This window comes from Myotis brandtii, unplaced genomic scaffold (genome assembly GCF_000412655.1).
Source record: "Myotis brandtii unplaced genomic scaffold, ASM41265v1 scaffold181, whole genome shotgun sequence".
Lineage (NCBI taxonomy): Eukaryota > Metazoa > Chordata > Mammalia > Chiroptera > Vespertilionidae > Myotis > Myotis brandtii.
In genome coordinates, this window is record NW_005356712.1 from 4,900,691 (window position 1) to 4,910,295 (window position 9,605).

General features: G+C 51.3%; 1 long non-coding RNA gene across 1 annotated transcript; it reads right to left on the reverse strand.

The window, feature by feature from the left end:
- Positions 1 to 3,934: 3,934 nt before the first annotated feature.
- LOC102262467 lies at positions 3,935 to 6,436 on the reverse strand. Its single transcript, XR_313451.2, has 3 exons — positions 6,276 to 6,436; positions 4,327 to 4,454; positions 3,935 to 4,056 (listed from the first exon to the last, which is right to left on the reverse strand). It is a non-coding gene; the product is annotated as an uncharacterized LOC102262467 (long non-coding RNA).
- Positions 6,437 to 9,605: the final 3,169 nt, after the last annotated feature.

A 9,605-nucleotide genomic window follows, 5' to 3' on the forward strand; every position in this document is an offset into this window, starting at 1 on the left:
CCTGAGATATAATTACAGAGAGTTACCTTCCCCCGCCGGCTGGGAGGACCTCATCGGGGAGCAGGTGAGTAAATTACATCCTGTGGTTCTGTCTCCCTTCCCCGCAGCTGCCTCGCTCTTCCAGAGATGGTCCCTGGTGATGGAGGTGATGGAGTCCCTCGGCCAGCCGGCCTCCCACCACTGGGGCCTCCCTTCTGTCTCCACAGGCTCCCTGAGCGTCTCCCAGCCTAGACACGCGTCTTCAGGGTCTGAGTCACCCACGGGGGACCCCTCCAGGCTCCACCCAGCCCCAGGTGAGCAGGGTTCTCAGGGTTAACATCCTCTGCAGAATTCCTGGGTAAATACCATCCAGATTTATTGCCTTTTAATGCCTCCCGTGTGGTTCCATTAGCCTTTCCTTCTGCTGCCTCCATCCTTTTTATCTGACTCCTCCGGACCCAAACTCCATAACCCCGGGGTGTGTGTCGTCCCATTAGCTCCTGCACTGAGGTCTGGGCGTAAAAAGCCATTGGGCTCCCCTGTGACCCCCACCCCCAAAAATCCCCTGGGCTGCCTCTCTCTTCCCTCCTGCTTTTGAGAACGTCTCCATGGAGCTGTGGCTGCTTGTTAAGTTGACCTCTAATTCTGTTGGCTCATCACCTGCCCCCTCCCCAAACCTCTTCCTTTTGTTTCCATTTAGCCACAGCCCGAACCCAGCTCTCCGGAGTTCCACAGCGGCCCTCGGTGCTCCCTGTGCAAAACCTCCCAGGACTTGATTTGCCTTCGCCTGAGAACCACGTGCTGACGGCTCAGCCCAGCCTCCCAGAGGTGCTGGCAGGCCTGTCCAATGGCGAAGGCACATGGTCTGTGCCAGGCTGCTGGCTTGGAATCCTGACCCTGTCACTTCCCCACCCTATGACCTTGGATGAGGTATTCAACCTCTCTGCCAAATGGGGAGTCCACAGGACCAACTTCTTTGGGGGTGAAGGGGGGGCTAGGGTTAGACTTAGATACACATCAAGCGTTTAACCCAGCACAGGGCAAGTGCTCCATTGATATGGACCCTGGTTACTTGCCAACCAGCCAGGCACTCACGCCCTCGCCCTCCCTGGTCCATACCCTCAAACAATTTGCCATCCTGTCCACACTTGGATGCCCTCATCCATCTTTCTGTGTGCCGTTTCCTCTGTCTTGAATACCCACCTCCCCTCCGACCTGGTGAATTCAACTCATCTATGGGGCCCCACCCCTGTGAAGCATTCCTCCAGGCCTGAGAGTTCATTTCCTCCAAGTGTCCACAGCTATAGCTGCCCTCCTCACAATAGGATGTATCTCGCCGCACATCTGAAGGGCAGCGTATGTGCACCGCGGTTCTGTGGCCCCGTCTCCCAGGCTCCCAAGGGCTCACACGTTCCCAGCCGGGAGAGCAGGAAGACGTCTGCATGTTTTACAAACATCAATTAATTTCACTCCCAAGACGTACTTCCTTCATTGCCGTCATCGCCGTCATCCGGATGACAGCGTGTGAGCATTCTGCACTTTAACGTTTGCAGAGGACTTGATCCAGGGGCCCTAGGAGAGCGCGCAGAAAGCTCCAGCCCCAGAAAGCTCGGTGGATGCTGAGGCGGGAGAGGTTGTCTGGCTGATTTTATTCACAGCGTCCGGAATAGGTGAGTCTGAAGCGTGCCTGTCTGGCCTGGCCATGAATTTCCAAGTGGTACGTCCAGAGGATGCGCTGGTTTTCCAGGCCTGTTTGACCAGTTAAGGGCAGTGGCCCTCAGAAACAGGTCTACACCCAAATCCCAGGGCTCCTCCAAACACCCCTGAACCTCCTCAGCCTGCAAACATTCCTGAAGGACCCTGGCTTCCCTCAGTCAAGGAAAACATCCATCTTACCGGGAATCAGCCAGAAAAACCTGTTTGCCGGCAAAATTTCACCATTTTTCACAAAGACGCAGAAAGCCAGGGGCTGTGTGGTTTGAGCAGCCATCAGCCTGGGGAGCAGGGAATACAGTCTGATCCTCTCTGTCCCGTCACCACGGAAGCTCACGGCAGTCTCCAGAGCTCCAGGCTGCACGGGGGCCCCCTGGGACAGAAAGGTGCACACGGGGTTGCACAAAGCCAGCCCAGCAGGACTGAGAGCTGGTGAGGCCTGGGTGCAAACTCAACCCGCTTCTCCCTCGGCAGCCTTTCTGAATGGGCCTGCATGTGCTGCCTGCCTGGGCCGACAACTGGTGACAGCCACTGCAAATGGATGTGAGACAGCAGAGGTGTGGAGGCCACTGCCCACAGAGGCACTGTCCAAGGCTCACGTTAAGGCCCATCCGATGTCACGACGCAAGAAAGTGGAACCTTCTGGGGCCAATACTGTTAAACACGTGGCCCAACGGCTGAGGCCTTCAAGACGCAAACGTTTCCAGGCCACTTGCTCTGTCAAGTTTCTGCCTGTGAGCAGGACCTGCCTGCCGTGTAGGCAAACGTCTTGAGGTCCGGCTGCTGGGCTGCTGCACCCACTATTGATAACGGTGAAGGGATACTGGCTCGTGTCTGGGTAACACCCGGCCCAACCGACTCACTGTCTGCGCCTCCGTTGTTTGTAATCTGCTCCATAGGCCACGTGATCCACGTCCCTGTGGTGTGTCCATTGTGTCTCACTGAGTCTCTCTTTTTTCATGAGGACGATTCCTTAAATGTCGAAATAGGAGTGATTAAAAGATATTCCATGTTATATACACTCACAACAAAAAGTAATCTTTAATGTAAAAAAAATAATAATAATACATGGTGGCATGAATAATAGATTTCAAAAAATAAAAGAGTGAGGCAACAATAAAAAAATCATTTTTAATATAAATAAATAAATAAGAAGAAAGGGAGCCCAGCTGGTGTGGCTCAGTGGTTGAGCATTGACCTATGAACCAGGAGGTCACGGTTCGATTTCCTGGTCAGGGCACATGCCCGGGTCTCAGGCTCAATCCCCGGTAGGGGGCATGCAGCAGGCAGCCCATCCATGATTCTCTCTCGTCACTGATGTTTCTCTCTCTCTCTGCCTCTCCCTTCCTCTCTGAAATCAATAAAAAATATATATCAAAAATATAATAAGAAGAAAGTGATGCATTTGTAAAATATGTGTGTGCGTGTAGACATGTCATGTGACTATAAGGATTCACGTTGCTATCTAGCGTCACTGGCGGGGAGAGAGCTATGAGAGAGAATAACTCTCCCTGTCATGTTGGAACTCCTGGGTTGAGGAAACAGCATTTTTTAAACTATATGCATGGGGGGGAGGGGGGGGGACTAGTATTAGAACTGTGACTAAGCTCTTCCATGGATTTCAGATTTAATTATTTGTCACAAAAAGAAAAATGTGCTGTTTTGTTTCTCTATTAATGGGTGATGCATCCAAATGTTACACGATTCCAAATGGTTTATAGTCCGAAGTAGGTTCAGCTACAGGTCTGGTTTCCAAGTTCAGTTCCCCTTAGGAAACCACTGTCTCCAGTAGATATTTATGTGAAAACAACAGTTTGTTTGTTTGTTTGTTTGTTTGTTTGTTTTACAGAACATGAGTCTGGAGTCTGAGCTTGGGAAAGAGGATGATTAGGCATGGATATGAAAAGGGGTGCCCATGATACTTCACATTCTTGAAAGCAGCTGGGGCCTGAAGACCAGCACCGAAGGGGACAGCCCTCCCCTCCCCAGCTCTGCAGGCCTTGACCCCATTACTCCCCACCTCTGGAGGGGTGCCCCCAGCCCACCTTGCTCTGGAACCTGGTACAGGAATGAAGGGGCCAGTGGAGGGTTGGGGTTAGGGTTAGGCAACCCACTCCGTCTTCCTGCTGGCTTTTTCCCTCCTTCCCCCACTATAAACAAGTGATTAATGCCTTGCAAAAAGGCTCGACACGCCTCCCCCGCAGCAAGCGCCCCAGCCAGATTGCCCGCCTTAATTCTGCTGTTAACACTCCTGAGGCGGAGAGGTGAAGAGTAAATCCCCTCCTGGGAGAAGCAGACCTTCGGGCGATGCGCTTTCTTTAAAGTCTCTGCCGGGAGATTGACCTCCTTCGGAGGGGCTGAGTCCTTTAAAATTAAAAATGGGGCAAGAAAAGAGCTCCTTTTCCCTAAAGCGGTCTGGTCTCTGGGTTGTAAACCTCCTTGCCCAGGACCCCCCAGATGGATGTGGCTTTGGCAGCCTCCTCCTTTCATTCCCCCGGCCGCACCCCTCACAGACACTTTTCTCCCCTCCTTATAAATATGGACGAACATGTTCAGATTTCACAGGCTTCCTTTTCATTCGGTTTGCAGAGGGGCGTCCCCACTGGTCTCTAGATTGAGGAAGTTCATTCTTACCTTTCGATGAAGTTGATCACACCCCTGAACGGTGTGCGGACTGGCCACTGAGTGAGGGAAGAACTTCATTGCTCCTTTATTTTTCAAGGTTATCCTTTGAAATGTCCATTCTAGTGCCATTCAATAATCTATAATGCAGAAGAGGTACGCAGTTCAGACATGTGAAAATACAGAGGTATAGGACAGTGCCTACTCAAATCTGAGGGTGTTTTTTATATATTTTTATTGATTTTGAGAGGGAGAGGGAGAGGGAGAGAGAAACATCTATGTGAAAGAGAAAGATTGAATGGGTGCCTCCTGCATGCCCCCCTCCAGGGATGAAGTCCGAGACCCGGGCGTGTGCCCTGACCAGGGATCAAACCGGCAACCTTTCGGTGCAGGGGACAATGCCCAACCAACTGAGCCACACTGTCCAGGGCTCAGATCTTAGTGTTGTTGTTTTTTAAATATATTTTTATTGATTTTTTACAGAGAGGAAGGGAGAGAGATAGAGAGTTAGAAACATCGATGAGAGAGAAACATTGATCAGCTGCCTCCTGCACCCCCCCTACTGGGGATGTGCCCGCAACCAAGGTACATGCCCTTGACCGGAATTGAACCTGCGACCCTTCAGTCCGCAGGCCGATGCTCTATCCACTGAGCCAAACCGGTTAGGGCATCAGATCTTAGTTTTTAATGAGGTGGGGTCCTCCAAAGAAATTAGGGAGCATTTCAGCTAATAAATGAAGAAGACATGAAAGACCTGACAGAGCACCATTTTGCAACCCTTTATGAAACAATGGATCCACCCAGAAAGTGGTCATGAGCCGCTGCTAACGAACCAAGAAGAAAGAAAATCAATACTGCGCATCGCCAGCGAGAGGGACCGCCGTCTGTCAGGTGAGCTCCCCCAACGAATCCCACAAGCACGTCTGTCTCAGGCCCCTTTACAGGAAACACGGGACAGAGAGACATCGCAAATGACACCCCGGGGATGCCCGTGGCCAGGGTCACCAGGATTCCATTATTTCCATTTTAAATGTTTTTCAAAAGAAAAAAAGTGGGAAGTGCACTAAACACAACGCAGACCCCTTCCTGCATCCTGACTGGAACCAACCAACTGCAATGAAATGATAAAAGTCACGGGACAGTCAGGAACACTGAGTACAAACTGGTATTTCGTAAGATTATGCAATCGCTGCTTTGGCGGGGTGGGGTGGGGGGCGGGGGTAATAACAGTATTGTGGTTGTGTTGTTTTTTTAAAATTCCCTCTTATCTTTTGGAGATACACACTGAAGTGTTTACAAGTGAAATGATACGGTGTCTGCATTTGCATTTAAACAATCTACTGTGGGTATAAATGAAACAAGCTTGGCCAGGAGTTGAATTATTGAAGCCAGGTGGTGGGTATATGGGAATGCATTCTACCAGTCTCTCTATTTTGTTCCCCTCTACTTTTTTTAGGTTGGAAATGTTGTATTAAAATAAAAGTTAGGCCCTGGCCGGTGTGGCTCAGTTGGTTGAGCGTCGGCCCGTGCACGGAAGGGTCGCTGGTTGGATTCCCGGTCAGGGCACATGCCCGGGTTACAGGTTCAGTCCCCAGTCGGGGTGCATACGGGCATCAACCGATCGGTGTTTATCTCTCATGTTAATGTGTCCCCCTCTCTCTTCCCCTCTCCCTTCTTCTCTCTCTAAAAATAAATAAATAAATAAATAAATTTTTTTAAGTTTGGGGGCCGCTGGTGTAAACCACAAAATCAGCAGACACCTCACCCCTCCTCTGGATGAAATGCTGCCAAGGAAGAATGAGGAAATCTATTTATTTGGCACCAACTCTGTGCCAAGCATTAGAATAAATGCTTTCTCATAAAGGATCTTGTCTTTCCTGTTTGGCAACTGCAAGAGGCTGGTGTGATTAGCCCCATTTTGAAGATCCGCAAACTGAGGCCCCGAGAGCCAAGTGACTTACCGGATGGTGCCAGGACAAGGAGGAGAGCCACCGATGAGCTAAGACATCTAACCATTATGATTTTTCCTTTGTGACCTTGAATTCTCCTCTCTGGGCCTCAGTTTCCCTCACTGTAAGACTGAGCTAATGACTCAGAAGGGTAAATGTTACTCTTGGCCACTCCTCCACGACCTCCCCATTTCTTCCTTTCTTCTGTCTTCCCAGGGATGTGTCAGAGGCAGCCTGGTGTGGAGGAAAGAGGAACTGAGTCCTGGGCTCAAATTCTAATTTTCCTTCATGCTATTTGAGTGACCTTGGGCAAGTCACCCCACCTCTCGGAGCTTCCCCTTCCCCAGCAATAAAATAAGGGGGAAATAATAACTAGCTCCGAGTACTGCTGGAATGATGATGGCAATGCATGGAGTGCCCAGCGCGGAGAGCAGGCCAGCCAGGTGTTCAAGGAGGCCTGGGTCCCCTACACCTGCCTTCCCTCCCACCTCCCGTCCTCCCGGGGCTGGTTCCCACCACCCCCGGGTCTGGGCTGAAATGTCGCCTCCTCAGTAGTGTTCTTGACCACCACCACCCCAGCCCCCGTCCACAAGGCCCTTTTTTCTGTAAGACTCATCACATCTACCATTTATTTCACCTGTTTATTTTGTTTCTCATTCTTTTTAAAAATATATATATTATTGATTTTTTACAGAGAGAAAGGGAGAGGGATAGAGAGTTAGAAACATCCATCAGCTGCCTCCTGCACACTCCCCACTGGGGATGTGCCCGCAACCAAGGTACGTGCCCTTGACCGGAATCAAACCCGGGACCCTTCAGTCCGCAGGCCGACGCTCTATCCACTGAGCCAAACCAGTTAGGGCTGTTTCTCATCATTCTTTACTCCAGTAGAAGGTCCATGGAGACAATCATTTTTATGTGTTTGACTGCAATATCCTTAGTCCAAGACACATAGTAGGGGCTTGGTAAACATTTGTTGAATGAATGAATGAATGAATCAATCAATCAATCAATATTAGACCTGGTATTGGTGCCTTTAGGTAACATAAGCAAAGACCAGGGCACAGGTCTTACACAGAGAAACCTGGTCCACAAATGCTTTTGTTCTCGTTTTGCTAAAACCCCAGAAACCACTGAGGTTTCCTCGTTCAACTTGAAGCGACCCTTGCTTTGCCCAAAGGTGTTCTGACAGTTTCCAGCTTTCTTAGGTCTGGCTATGCCTTAAAGGCGCCTCTCCGTGCCTGTCCTAGTAGCTCAGTCTGCTGTCCTGGGCCATCTGCCACTCCCCGTCCCTGGGCCCAGACTGTGGGACTGCAGTGCTATGTTTAAAGGCAGAAAATGCAGCCGCCCCCGACTTAATCTTTGGGAGGGGATTACCCAACGCTGACAGAGGACTTGTCCACAGATCCTTTGGGGCAAAAGAGTAGCAGGGGTAGCATGGTGTTGGGGGAGGGGAGGAGGCAGGGATCCTTTCTCTAGGCCCCAAAACTGAGGATTTAGAGGGGCCAGCGCTGCCCACAGTGTCACCCCAGAGGCCGAGTGTGGGTGTGTTGGGATGGAGGTGCTGATGGGCGCTTTCGGGAGAAACTTACCCTCTCTGAGCGGAAACCGCATTAAGCCAGACCTGGCTGGCTCCTGGGCCCCTGAGGAATAAATATTCCTTAAAACGGTGTTGATAAGGCCTGCCTCTGCCCCGGCTTGCCCCATCGGCAGGGCGCGTCAGCTCACAGTGTGCCTGTGTCTCCTGGAAGCCTTCCCTGTCCCTACGGAGCCGGGAGCCTAGTCCACCCTCCACACTCTCAGGGTTCTCACCCGGAGTCCTCCAAGGACAGGGTGGGCGGGCCCTGGGTGAGTTCAGGGACCTGTGAACTGGGCTGGGGTTGGGGCGGGGGAGGGATCACACTTGCATTTTCACTAAACTCAGGGTGAAATGAGTAGCCCCTTCCATTTTGAATGTAGCTGACCACCCACAGCAGGCTTCGAGGTGGTTGTCACTTGGTCACCAATAGAATCACAAATACGGTGGCATTTTCATCCTGAGGGGACGGAAGGGACCCAGTGCTGCTTCGCCCACCCGACTTCAGAAGGACAGCAGTCGAGCCACTGCTGGCGTGTGTGATTTACTGCATTCACAGGGAACACACATGTTACTGTAATGTTATATTTTTAATGCTGCTTTGAGTTTGCAAGCCCACGGCAGATCCATCCATCTGAGGTGGGATCCATCCATTTCACCAGATTGCCCACGGGGTCCATGGCCCAGAAAGCTGGCGGAGCCCTTCCTGGTGGTCAAGAGAATGAAGCAAAGGCTGAGCCATGGTTCTGAGACTAAGACAGTAGCAGAGCCCAGGAACTTGACATCTAAATACAGGAGCCTGCATGTGACTGGGCTGTTAAAAAGCTCTAGGGGCCCTGGCCAGTGTGTACAGTGGTTAGCGCGTCTGCCTGTGGACCAAAGGGTTGTGGGTTCAGGTTCCCCAGGTCTGGTAGGAGGGGCGAGTGCAGGAGACAACCAATTGATGTGTCTCTCACATCGATATTTTTCTCTCTCTCTCCCTCCCTCCTCCCTCCCTTCCACTCCCTCTAGAAATCAATGGGAAAAATAGCCTTAGGTGAGGATTTTAAAAAATTTAAAAGAAAAAGCTCTAGGAAAGCATGTTCCCCAAAACATCCAAAGGGGTGCGTGTGTGGCTTTCTTTGGTGCAGAAACCAGAGGAAGGAAACAATTTCCGTTTCAACTCTTTTGCAGTCTTTCTGATGAAGTCCAGTCTTGGTGGGTGATGCGCGTCCTGAACCCCTTCCTTCTCACCACCGGGAGCTCACCATTCGCACCGGAGAGCGAGAGGGGACCTCAGGCCCAGAGCCTGGTAATGTGCGTCTGTTGTCCTGGCTTATCATTTTCCTGGTTTTTTTTTTTTTTTCTATTTCTGGGAAGGGAGACTAAAGTTCAGCTCACACTACATCACTAAAGGTTTCCTGGGTGTTCTGAGGAAGTGAGTGGATTATTAAAATATGTGTCAGGGAAACCATTGGGAAGGGAAGACTGAGATGTAGAAAACATGAATGTGCCCAACCCCAGTCCCCCCAGCTACTCCCAGTCTCCCCAGCTACTCCCAGTCTCCCCAGCTACTCCCAGTCCCCCCAGCTACTCCCAGTCTCCCCAGCAGGAGAAGGGAGGCCGGCGCCTGCTAATTCTCAGGCAAAGCGCCGGGCCTTTCCCTGTGGCCTTTCTGGCAGCTGATGGCCTGTCATCTGCCCCCTCTCAGCCTCCTAGACCTCTGTGGGGCCAGGGGTAGAGAGCAGGGACTCAAAGTCCCCAGCACGGGTGTCAAACATGCCCTC